We start from the raw sequence: 13,931 nt of genomic DNA, 5'->3' as shown, positions 1-13,931 counted from the left end.
CGTATGAGTCAGTGGAAAGGTACACTTGAAGTATGCTGTAAAAATGTAGGTGTCTGCTTGAAATGGGAAATGCAGTATTTCAAGTTTAAAAGACTGCATGGTCTTGTGACTGAGGTTGTTATGTGGGAATCTAGGATCTTAGCGAAATTTTCCCGATTCATGCCCATACATAGGTATAATTCACCCAATCCTTATATAGGCATAAGGAATCATTACCTTATATAGTCTTAGCCTGTGCAGCCCAAATACGGCATGGCAACTTCCACTAAACTCCGAGAATCCACAACGATTTCTTGGAAAAACCAGCCTTCAGCAGTCAGGTACCTCCCCCTGCTTGAATACAAATGTATCCAAGAACGCCTGGAGTTTTCAAGGAACTGAGAAACTAGTGAGGATATTATGTCCAATCTTACATCAAACTCGGCACCTTCAAAGTATAAATATGCCTACATTTGCCAAGTGAAACACACGGTGGTTTAGGAGCAGATCGACTAACTACTTGCCTGACGACCTGCTGCTGCGAGTACCGAAGTCGACCTTCCAACTGACGCAATGAGAAGATGCTGTCTTTTCTCTTGCCGAGAAATCCAGCTCCGGTGTTTCCAGGCTACCCTTGTGGGTTGCTGGGAGATTGAGTCCTGAGAGAGAGATACAAGACCTCTATAATTCTAAAACCAAGGTACGGAGCTGATTAGACCTTTAGAGAATTCTTGGAACAGATTCTTGGCAAAAATTACTAGACTTAAGCTACACCACACTTACTACTCCCTCGTACTAAACTTAGGTTAGGTACACCGGGGTAGGCGTATTTTAGAAGCACCAGTTTAGTACTTTTAGCCACTATTTTATCGCTGTATGTATTTTATGCATTTTATGTATTTTATGGTTATGACTCAGAAACTATATCATGCTTTTACAATACTATTTTATAATACTATTCGTATTATATACCTTGTACTTCTTAACTTGCATTTTAATTGTAGCAGTGCATTTCTTATGCTTAAGAAATAAGACTGTTCAATAAATACTTTTATTGAAAACGCCCGTCTCTCTATTTCTAAAGCAACTCTGGTGAAACGAAGCATGCGCGAATGACTGAATGAAGTAGCTGTCTATTGTTTCTGCGACTCTAGAGATACTTTTTATTCTTGGATAACACAGTTGCCATGTGATATGGTTGTCAGAGACTAATCCCTTCTTGTTTATTCGAGAAAGTTTCTAGTGACCTTTGAGCTAGCTTGCACTCACAATTAAGTCTAATATATACGATAGAGACCTAGTCGACTTCAGTCCTACGTCTAAACTATAGTATATGTTATTCCAATGCGCAAAGCCTATTGGGAATATAGGAACTACACTACAAGGTATGTCTACTTATACATGTATTTTCACACATGTTATGCATCGTAAGTGCTTGACATATTAAACACAGACATACATCTATGTGTATGTTTCTTTTAAGTATAATACCACTTGCACAAGGTGCAGGCACATGCATGCATGCTTTAAGGAATACAGTGAAACTTACAACAGTGACTTGCGAAGGGTTGCTGCTTTATATTTGACTATGTCCAACACTCTGAGTAGTCTCTGAATTGTGAAGCTGCAAGAGAAATGTGAGGTTTAGGTCATGTTGGCAGAGGGATTAGTGATTAGGCTACTATGATGAAGCTGTGGAAAGGTACACTTTAAGAACGCTGTATAAAGGTGTCTGGCTGCTTGAAATGGGAAGTACAGTCTGTCAAGTTTAACCCGTTTACTGCGTCCGCGATTTTGCGGAAGTGCGGCACTTCCGCAAAACGATCGGGGCTGCATCGGCCATTGGCCGACGGCAGCACCAGCGAGGTAGTGTTGCCGTCGGCCAACGGCCGACTGCAGCTTGGAAGGTGTTAAAGGACTTGATAGTCTTGTGAGTGAGGTATGCCTCTACTTTTACAAGTATTTTCTCACGTGTTATGCATCTGAAGGTGCCAGATGTATAAAACACAGCTACACATCAATTTGTATGTTTCTTTTTTGTATGATGACACTAGCACAAGGTATAGACACATGCATGCTTTCAGGAATATGGTGAGAGTTACAACAGTGATATGCGAAGGGTTGCTGTTTCATATTTGGCTAGGCCTAGCACTTTGAGTAGTCGATGAAAAATGACGCTGCAAGAGAAAAGTGAGGTTTAAGACATGTTGGCAGAGGGATTAGTGATTAGGCTACTTCGTATGAGTCTGTGGAAAGGTACACTTGAAATACGCCGTATACATTTAGGTGGCTGCTTGAAAAGGGAAGGGCAGTCTGTCAAGTTTAAAGGACTGTATGGTCTTGTGACTGAGGTATGTCTCAACTTGTACAGGTATTTTCACACATGTTATTCATCTGAAAATGCTTGGCACCACCAATGTTGTAAAACATAACACTATTACCATACTTAATTATTAATTAATTAAGACATTATTTAGAATGAACAAACAATTCAAAACATGAGTAATAATTTAATTCACTCAATTTACAGTATAAATCAATGTAAAAAAAAAGTTCTTTCTTTTTTTAAAGATAGAAATTACATTACTTCTCAGGCTACTCCCCTTTCAAGACACACAACCTGCTGTTAAAAACTCACACAAATAACATAATTAATAATTAATTATGAATAACTGATTTATAAACATTTAACAATATATTATCTACTGCAATCTACAATAGACATTTTGGAAAACATAAATGTTAAATAATAAAAAATATAAAAATGTAATTATTATTAAATTACTTCCCATCCTATTCCCCTATAAACCCACAACCTGCTACAGAACGAAAACACTAAATTTACTTAAAAAAATAACAACTTCTAAACATTGAATACATATATAAAAAAATACAATACTTAAACAAAAATATAGAACACATATTTAAAATACCTACTAAAATACATAACACTATCAAATAATTATATTATTAACAATGATATGTTTACAAATGATATTACTGACTTCGATATTAACAAAAACAATATTTCTTACCTTCATGTCCATATTCTAGTCACCGATATTCTTGATGGTGATATTATGTCACTTCAATATTTCTAACTCGATATTTTGGTACCTCGAAAATAAAAAGTCAATGTTATGTCTGTGCACCGTCTTGGCAGTACATCGGTGAGTGTATGTTATTTGTCATGTCATTGTATTGTACAATAATTGGACTGCCGCATCCCTGCTCATGAGAGGTTTTCATTTCACAGCTTCATTTCTTAATTGGAGCACTTTACATACTTTAGCGCATTGGCGTTGTCCCCACACTCTGACTTACTTGGACTAACCTTGCACGTCGACAGGTAGTTTACCATACAATATAGTATTGTGGGTAGTTATGGAGCTGTCATGTACTTGTGGTGCATTCAGTTAATGGTTGCTTGTTAATTTTGATCATAAATAGGGTACATTCGTCTTGATCTCCACACGACTGATCAGCTGTTATTCAGTGAAGAATCACAGTATCCAGTACTATACTAGATACAGACGTTTTGAGAGGTAACTAAGCTGCACTGACTAGTCGTTCAGGTATCTAAACTGATTGCACAATAGTCTAATTGCGCATTTCATTTGCCTGCAGTCGAGTTTGTGGCGTTTCTTGTATATATAATATGCAGAAAGAAATTCAATCATTATTCTGTGCAAGTTTCCAGTCCTTTTTTCTTTCATTTTTCTTTTCAGTTCATCAGGTGACTTTTTACACATTTTGGGATATTTTCTATCGTCTAATGGGTGACTCCCTAACAGTGTTTTACCACCCTGTTTTTCTGTTGATCATATTCTATCTTGCTTCACTGCTTCTGAGCACATATTGGGTTAGCTATCATTCACACTAGCGCACATACTTCCTGTTGCTATCCGTAAGCACATTAGGGCGTCTGTTTTTTTTCTTGCTTCTTCTGTACTTTGTTTATCTAAAGATTTGTACATTTTTGTCTGTACCAGCACTTATGGTGTATTTGTATTTTCTCAGTGGCCCCTGAATAATGAATGCTTTAAATTCTGAAAGGCATTGGGCATATATTTCAAAGAAGATTCGAAATTCATGTTGATTTGAATCCAATTATGTTTCTATGTTTATGCTTTGTTACTTGTATATGGTGACTACGGTCGATCCTGTTTTAAAAACATTTGTATAACAAGCCAAATAAAGGCTAGACATTCAAATGCAGTATATACAGAGTAAATGTGTTCTAATTTTGTTGTGATTATTCAATGTTTAAAATGTTTGTGTTCATTAGGATTAAGTGAATTAGAGTATTCAAACACTGTGCATCGAGCATTCAAGTGAACACTCACTTGCATATTCTGTTTATAGAGAGGAAGGCACCCTCTATCTCGTTGGCACACATTCAAGCATAATTCTTGATTACTTGTATTATTATTCAGATTAGGTGTGTGCTAACTCCATTAATTTATTACGTAAATTCTTAGACATTGTAACTACAGTATTGCCTTAAAAAGTGTTTGGTCTGAGAAGTTGTCATTGCAAACTTCACAGCACCACAATGACGTTACTGAAAACTGGGAAGCTTGGTATCAAACTTTTCACTTTAAACCCACACTGATGCCAGTGTGGGATTTAACGAAAAATGCACACAGGGGGAATCTTAGAGATGCCCCTTGGAAAAATGACCAAAGTCTAGGGTCCTGGCTCAGTGGCTGCTCACCAGCTGCCACCAACAGAAATGTTTCTGGAGCCAAGGGCCTGCTGCTCGCGGGGTCCTAAAACAAAGGACATCCTGGGATGAGGTGCGAAGGGGAATATTCAAAGGCTTGCTGTCTTTGTGAGCTACGAGAGCCATTTTCTGCTCCCAGCAAATGGCCCTCACCGGTTCTGACCCCCACTTCGGGTGGGAAAATCGGCAGGGAAACTGGATTTGGTGGAGAGGTGTGCCAACCTTTGCCGACCCCACCCCTCAGGTGGGGGGGTGAGGTAAAGCACAACTCTCAGTCTCCGCCATCTTGCAGATGGGGGATCCAGCCAACCAGAGTAAGGCATATGCCTCCTCCCACTGGAGAGTGGCATGATAGGGGATGTACTCATCCGACGGAAGGGATCCATTGGTCCCAACTTCTATCTCTCTGTAAAAGCCCCTATATTTAGTATTTAGAGACAACCCTGAACCTTGCCTCCTCAGACCAGAGCTGAAAAGAAGAAGCAATAAGAAGAAGGACTGAAGAGTCATGAGGAGAGAAGAACAGGAGGACACCAACTGACTTGTCCCCATTCCTACCGGCCTGTCCTGACCTCAGAATACTCCAACAGAATCCTGCTGCATCCTGCAGCCAGCAGTCCTCCAGAACCTGGAGAACCTGCTCTGCCTTTGTGACTAAAACAGGATTTTGGCACCTGTGACCACCGGACTTGCTCAAAGTAACCGACTCTGACTCCAGCCGACTCAGTGAGTCTCCATCACTCAACTCCCTGCGCCCGAATCAGTGTGAATCAACACCCTCATTTGATCCTCCCAATGAGCCTAGCTTGGATCCTAGAGACCTCTGAACCTCAAAAAGCTCACAACCCACACCTGCAGCCAACAACCGAGACTGAAGGCGACAGCCTAACAGACTCCGTAACCAACACGGGCCAGAAAGAGCCTCCGCAACTGTACAACCGACTATGTCCCCGAACAATTGCGGTCACAGGACGACAATGCTTAAAGACCCCATTAGCCTCATCAGCTGACCGACTCTGAGGTGATTTTTCATTTTATAATTGTGCTGACAGATATAGCAAAAACTGATAACTAAATTGAGATCAGATGTGGCATGAAAGTAGAATTTTACTCAGAGAGTGTGTTTTTAGGGAGATAAAAATACATTCAGTATTTTTTAAAATACTTCGGATTTAATATTTTGGAAATCAGTGGAACATCTCTGCTGGTATATTTATGCTTTTTTAACGTGCAAGTCATGACAGCACTGGTTCTGGAGTTTTGTGCAGGGGAAAAAAATTCAGACATCTAGCACAATACAGAAATCCTTAGGTCTAGTGGGATTAGAGTTACAAATGTGGACTCAGCTAAGGTGAAATATTCCTTCAACAGCACTATTTACCTCACCGACCATAGGTGGTATGCTTCATCATTGGGAATCTCCTTGGACCATAATTCCTAGTCATGGTACGGGCTACAAACACCTCTCTGAGAGGGAGGAGCTTTTTTGTTTCTTTTTGTCCTCATACCACCATTATATGCGAATTGCAGCCTGCCAACAATCCTGTACCTCCCCAGGCTCTTTGTGATATCTCAATAGTCCTGCGCACAAGCCCAACCAGTAACCTGGTTGCAAGTTCCACGCAGGTGTAATCATAGGACTAATACAGTTTGGTTCTTATTGTGCCATTCCAATTCAGAAAAGCCTCCCAGATCTTAGATCTCTAATCTTGTATCCTTTTTACAGGTGCTTTTTGCCGCCTGAAACCAGTGGTACAGCTTCTGTTTATTTTTTACTAATTTCTCGCCTAGCAAGGAGAACCAGATAAAAGAACACGGCGTGCCTATCCCTAATAATAGGCAAAATCGGCTAATCTTCTACTCCCAACATTATCAGTGTTAAGCTTATTTTTATGTTGCTGCATAGAATTTCATTTATAGCCTTTTCCACTGTGGACCAGTAGTCCTGTAACATAGGGCATTCAAAAAACCTGTGTCTGTCATCAGCACACAGTGCACCGCATCTATGACCTCTTGGGGCAACAGCTGTTACAAAATTTGCCAATTTATATGGTGCCCAATAAAGTTGGCTGTAAAAAAATGATCCTTTTTAAGTTTGATGGTTTAACTACTTTGTAAAGCAACTTAAAGGAAAATTGCCACAGTTTCTGTGGCTCCGACATCTGTATTGCACCATCCCCGATCTCATAGGGTGGTATGATTTTCTTTTCTTCAAAAGACACCAATGTTAAATGCCAATCACTTACTTCCTTCTTTATTGGGGTTTCATTCTGTATCTTTTTTTCAAACTTCCAAAATCCTATGGTCTCATTCCTATTTGCTCCCCTCAGGACAGCAGCTGCAAATACGTAAACCTTGAGAGGGATTCCCCTGTCCTTGCCTACAATATTTCCCATTGTACCACCTCTTTTATCATCATGAGATCCCCTCAGACGTGGGATACTTAATTGATCTTGCAAACATTCTGGCATGCCTGGTGAATCCCATATTGGTGCCCCCCTGAAAATATCCAATTCCTAGTGTGTTCCTTATTCTGACCAACAGAATAAGAGCTGCCTTTAGCATCTTCAATTTTACCTTGTTTTTAAATTTCTTTGCGCCGAATTTATAAAACAAAATTCTTTCGCACCCCACTCTTCTAACAGTCCGCCCTACACCCGGTGCCCCGGTGTACCTAATAAAGCACTACAGTTCTTAAACTGGAATGCCATACAATATAACCTAAGGTCTGGTAGTGCCAGCCCACCTTCTGCCAATTTACTTCACAATTTCTTCCAAGACATACGTGCTCCCCTATCTGCCCAAACAAAACTGCCCGATTTGCCCTATATTTTATCAATCAGGCCTCTCGGGAAGGTAAGAGGTATGCAATTAAAAAGAAAAGGTAAGCTTCGGCTATAACACCATTTTAATAAGATTAACCCTTCCATATATTGCTAGTGGGAGATTCTTCCACCTAGTTAGTACTTTCTCAATATCCTTAGCAACCCTCTCTAGATTTTTTTGGGGAGTGTCCTGCAATGAATTAACAATACTAATTCCCAAATACCTAATCCCTCTCTGGATGTTCCCCCTCCAAAGTGGGATATTCCAGCATATAATCCTGTTTTTTTCCTTAATTACTAAGTATATTGCAACATACCAATGGGTTTGAAGACCATACAGAGAGGCATGGGCACAAGGTAACCAGGCTCCGCATTATAATAAAATGATCTTCCATAGACATCCTAGCTGTCAAGCTTACGAGATAGTCTGGTATAGGATATTAGCCCTAAAACATAAGACGTTTGACTCTGATGGGCATCCACAAATCTCCCATGATGGTCAGTTCATTTAGGATTGCATCCTTCCTCATGGGGATCCTCATTGCCCCCTTAATGACTGGTGCAGGAAGTGCATACAGAGGTGTTCCCAGTTCAGCCTAGTGTATCAACAGTGTCTGGATATGTGTAGCTCTTCTTTGATATGTAAAATGTCTCTGTCCGTCTTCTATAAGTTGACCTGGAGGGAGAGCTACTTGTGCACTGCTACCCAGGCATGTTACTTTTAAATGTCCCCTAGATCCTATTTGTTCATGTGCATGGCCTGGTATTTGCCACACGTGTACGGGCAGAAGAATCTGCCTCGTTTCCATATGATATGACCAAAGAGATGTGAAGAAGCGTGTCTCTTTGGTTTAGTCTTAGATGTCTTGTGGCACAATACAAACAGCCTCATTGAAGTGTCAGCATGCTGACTAATTCAGTAAAATGTAGGCTGGCAGAAGACCATCTTATGTGCGGAAACATTTTAATACACACTGTATTCTCTTTAACGAGACTATTGTTAAATATAGAAATGCACATGCGTATATGCCTAACTGTGTACACATTGCAGTAGGAAACCTGAATTTCACAATGCAAGATGTGCATAGTAACTGAAACTTAACATTCAGTGTTTCAGTGTTTATCCTTCTTAAGGGGCACATCCTTCAATGATACAACAAAGGTGTATAACAGAAAATCATCAATTCCAGTCAGAACCCAGATACAATATTGAATTTGACATCAAGAAAACCGGCTGTTCTGGGCTACAAAGCATATATTCATTCCCTTTGAAAATACACACTGCACATAAAATTAAATATTCAGTGAGTTTCTTTCATGAGTTAATGCCCTTTGGAATTAACCAACAAGACCAGTCAGCTTTGATCATTAAATTCCTACTTTCATTTTACTGCATTGGGTGCAAGTAATTTTTATGTCAGTTTGATTTATTAAAACACAATAAACCTGACACTAAAACAGTAATCGAAATTAAGGTCATACATACTTATATATGAAAAGTTCAGCAGTATTGTGTTGAACATTCACTTCAGTGCACTGTTCATAAAGCTTAAACAATAGAGTATTGCCCATATTGTGCAGTTCAGGCTAAATATGTTTAATATTTTACTTTCATGACATGATAATTCTTCATACACAAATATGTCTACAAAAATATTTGATTTTAGTTCACCCATCTCTATGCCCTTATTTATAAGCCCAGCAACAAGAATATGAAAACCCTACACTACATAAACATATATAATGGAACACAGAAGTCTGTGTTGAGCATGAGAACACCCGGGCCAGATCACAAAACATTTTTACTGGCACTATGTCATGTACTTGGTAGTGGTTATGGTATTGATTGGTGCAAACATATTTTTACCCTGAATTATGAAGCAGGTTCTGGCTCTGGTAATCTGTAAAGGAATGTGTGTGCCTATATCTTGATTGTTATTTTGCTATGCTTGTAAAGTGTTCTGTCGCTACTTATTCTGCTGTGTTTATGTGTTGCATTATTCCAATGTGATACTGTTTTGTTGTACTCTGGTTGTTGCATTAGGTTCTCTGTTATGTTGCTTTCTATAGGGTATTGTATGATTGTTTCTGATGACCTATGTCTAGAAATGCTACTACATTTCAAGCAGACAGATTTACAGGTGTTGTCAATATTAGACCACCAGGGTTGGGGCTTACAATATCAAATACAAAACCCTAGTAAGTCAAAGCTAGATATTGCTTTATGGACCATAAAACAGAACATCTTCTAGTGCTCATGCATTCGAACTTTGGTTTTTAATTTCATTATTGTTTATGACAACGAAAACCTTGATTGATTGACTTATATCTCTTATTTAGTTGCTTATCACCACTTTGCTTCATAGTGCACAAAGCGGTGACCAGCTACTGATTTTTTGACAATTAAAACCGAACACACATCACTTGAGGTTCTTGTCAGAAGCAACCATTTACCACTGTCTAAGGTAGTAAACTAGTGCTGTCCTGATTTTAAACTGTTTATGACATTAGTAAGCCCAAAAACCTTCTGCCAGTATTACCTTCATATGAAGCATCCCAGTTTCTGTTGTGCTACAAGAATGTGTTGTGAACTGAGAATGTGTAAATATGGGTCCAATTGACAAATTACTAAGCTGGTTTTGGTCACGTTTTGCATTGGTGGATACAGCCTCTAACATGCTGCCCATGATCCAGGCTCGTGCTCCCTCCAGCGTATTGTTGAAAAGCGAGGAAGTATCTGTGAGGCCTGCACAAATAACATGTCTACATTTGTCCTTCACTGGGAACCAAACACCCCATCATAGCGCTTGACTCTCAAAAGGTAGCTTTACAGAGCAGTCCAAGGCTTACTCAAGGGAGGTGGTGTGAGCTATTAATCACCATTTACCAGTACGCAAAAATAGCACTCAATAATTGATTGTACAGTCTATACTTTTCTATAAAAAATAAGAGTATATGTATTACACACACACACACACTACTCAATACTATGCATTAATTTACAAATGTGCACAAGCTGTTGGAATTACTTCATGACAGTCCATAACCGTCCCTCCCTTCTCCCGCGCAGGGATTGGGGTCTAGTACCACCACTCCCATGTATGCACATCACCTTGCCCCCTAATGCAGTAGGTTGACCATAACCTGGGGTGAGGGCATTGAACACTGGCACCATCCCAGTGGTGACCCCCCCCATTATCCCAACAAGCATTTAAAACGGGCCCACATGCCATGGTAATACATAACCCTGACTGAGCATCTCATACTGACCATAAAGTATACACCTCGACATCTTAAAGGCTTACAGTCAGGGTTCTTCTTCGCCTAACGCAGTCGCAAGAATAAATGCTTAGGAATCACTTAGAATGACAGTACTTATCATGTTTGATAACAGTTACAATGCACTGAAATTAAAGCCCCAATAAGGCATCCCAATTATAATCACAGGATTAAGCATACACAGCCAGACACCCTAGCATGAATGTTCAGCAACATAACCCCCGTTTGCTTATTGTTTCACTATACACATGTGACTTCCAGTCCCTCAAAAGAAACAACATCATTTAAAAGCATCTCTTGTGCATTTGTACCTTCTCACCTTTAGGGGATTCGCTTCTCAAGACATCTCCAGTTCAGCCATTCACGCCTTAGTGGATTCTCAAGCGCCCAACCTCAGCTGCAAAACAAAAGTTCCAGCCAAAGGAGTATGGTTGAATCCTGGAGCGGTTGTTTCTTGCAAGTCCCCCAGAGACTTAGGGAGGGACTTTCCTCTTTTGTGCTGGGGAGTCTGTATTGTTCCTGCAGCTCCCCTGAACCTTCACACACCAACAGCAGTGGCCCCATCCTCCTGGGGCCACCATAGGTCGAAAATGCAGTTTTTCACCTGCCTCGCTAGGCATTATGGGGCCCTCTGTCTCTGGCCCATGCATATTAGAGCTGAGGCTCTCCCGCTGCTCCGGGAACAGCTGCGCTGCCTGGCTGGCAGCCTCACGCTGCATCACAACCTCTTTGGGGGCCTAGTCCAACCCGGACAACTTTCTCTAAAGGTGAGATTATTGCAGCTCGGGGAGCCTACGCCAAGCTGCTCCTGCTGGCTCCCCATCTGGCCTACACCCTTGTGTACAGCCGTGGGAGTAAGCACTTCCATTCTGGTCTCTGGTCTGCCCGCTCCTGCGGGCAGGCACAGAAGCTGCTGAGGGTCCGGCGGGACTTCGGGGGAGTGCGACGGCAACCCCCTGCCTTCCCATTGCTGCAGGAAAGTGCTGCGGCGTTGCCCCTCTTCCCTTATCACATTAGGGCCCAGAGTTGGGGATCCCGGGCCGTTTCCCAGGGATATCTTCACGGGGAATGAGAGTGCACTCCCCGACTTCTGACGGTTCTTTAGGGCCACGATTTGGGGTCCCGGGCACCCAGGCATTCTTCCTCGGGGAGCGAGATGGCGCTCACCGGCTTGTCTCCTGGGCTTTGGGGCCCAGAGATGGGATCCCGGACCCCAGAGATATCTTCACAGGGAGCGCTACCGTGCTTCCCTCCCTCCATTGTCGTCGGATGCGGATGTGGGTTCCTGGCACCCCCAGTGGACACCTTCAAAGGGAGCGCAACTTTATATTCTTCTGAGGGCATCCCCTTGGACCTGACCAACCCCGGGGAAACATCTAAGATAAGCAGCGGTGCCCCATGTGCTTCGTCATCTGTCAGCTCAGGGGTCAAAGGTCACCTACCTTCTGGGGGCATAATTCAGCCCCCAGGTGACCGATATGGACAATGTTGGCCTTCTCTCACTCCTGATCGCCAGCCCTAGCCATCCAGAGCATGTTTCGACACCCTCTTCCCCTCCAAGAAGGTGAACTCAGCAGGGAGCTGTGTTCACTGGCTACCTGTACCTGCCTTTCAACTGGCTCTCCTCCTGGCCTCCCTTCTCCTTGCACAGAGGCCCAGGCTTATCCTCACTGGTCCTGGATTCCCCCACAGGTGCAGTCCAGAGTACCGGGACAGTCAGGGGGTTTCTCCTTGCAACTGTCCTTGGCGTCAGACTCCAGCACCAGTCTTAATCAGCAAGACCAGTCCCCAGAGAGAGCTCCTCTTCGGTGCAAGACCTTTTAAACGAATTTGGAGGGGGTTGGCAGGAAGTCTGTTCTGCCCTATCCTGCAGCAACACATCACCTCTCTGCCCCTGCTCCCTCCTTCCTGCACAGGCATCTGGACTAGTTTAAAATGGCGTCATCCAGGGGGCTCAGGCCACATGGTCTCTGAAAAGCCCCTACCCCCTTGCTGCCTTCATGGTCCAGAGCAGCCTGGTGCCTAGCACCAGGTGACAGCTGCTGATGGATAACCTGCAGCACCACCCCCATCTCTCCCTCTTAGATAGAAGACGTTTGCCCTTCATGCAGTGAAGGGCTAGGCTTCTGATGCAACAGCTTGAGGAAGACGTTAATTCATCCAGCTTGGCAGGGTCGCACCCAGCCAGGGTCTGATTATTAGCTGAGTCAGAGGAATATGACATTTCTGGATGATCCATAAGCAGTTTAGACATGGCTTTGGAATCAGTAGAATAGAATACTTATTTTTTACAAAACATACAGTGTACTTTGGTGCATGCCAGGAATTTTTAGGCCCTAGGGAAGTGAAACTACCCTATGTGGTCCCTAGCTTTATAGGAGAGTACTAGAGTGTTCCTACAGTGAAAACAGTAAAGCACACTGACTTTCCCTCACATGTGTCTTCCCATACTATAAAGCATATTCTATGTCACCACACAACTCTGTATAATTCCTGCCACACCATTCTATCTGTACCTGCTCCATGGCTGAGCATGACAGGAATCTCCCCTGCCCAGCCCTTACATGTGTACATGTAACCAGTCCGGTGCCCCTTACTCCGTCTGCAGCGCAGCAGCCTTCTCTTACAAGGGGGACACCAGTGCAATCCACATGCAGTCTGTTTCATCATGAGTTCACTGTGGGTGAGTCCCAGCTCATGAGGCTCTCCGACAGTAATAGCAAATAAATTAGGTGCTCAAAAAGCAAAAAATCTGGGTGGCTCAGATGGTCAGAACCAACTTCTAACATCAATGCAGTCACTCATAAACACAGCACATGAGCTGGAGAAAACACAGCAAGGAAATTTAAAGTGCACCAATATTGCCCATATTTACTAAGCCTTTGCATTGCTTTGAATCACGCAAGGTGATGCAAGCACATTGCCAAGGGTTCAGTAAGATTTTCCAAGTCAAGCAAGGGTAGAATTGAGCCACCTTGTGTGGCTGTTTAAAGAAATGTAACGCAAAAACAGATTGTGCTCTGTTATGTTACATTTCGAGCTGGTAGGTGTTTCATGGGTGGAGCAAGGATGTTCCTGCGGATCCATCCATATAATTGATGTAATTCCAGATTAACAAATGT

Source organism: Lissotriton vulgaris, chromosome 4_1 (genome assembly GCF_964263255.1).
Source record: "Lissotriton vulgaris chromosome 4_1, aLisVul1.2, whole genome shotgun sequence".
Taxonomy (NCBI): domain Eukaryota; kingdom Metazoa; phylum Chordata; class Amphibia; order Caudata; family Salamandridae; genus Lissotriton; species Lissotriton vulgaris.
Note: the sequence above shows the minus strand (reverse complement) of the source record.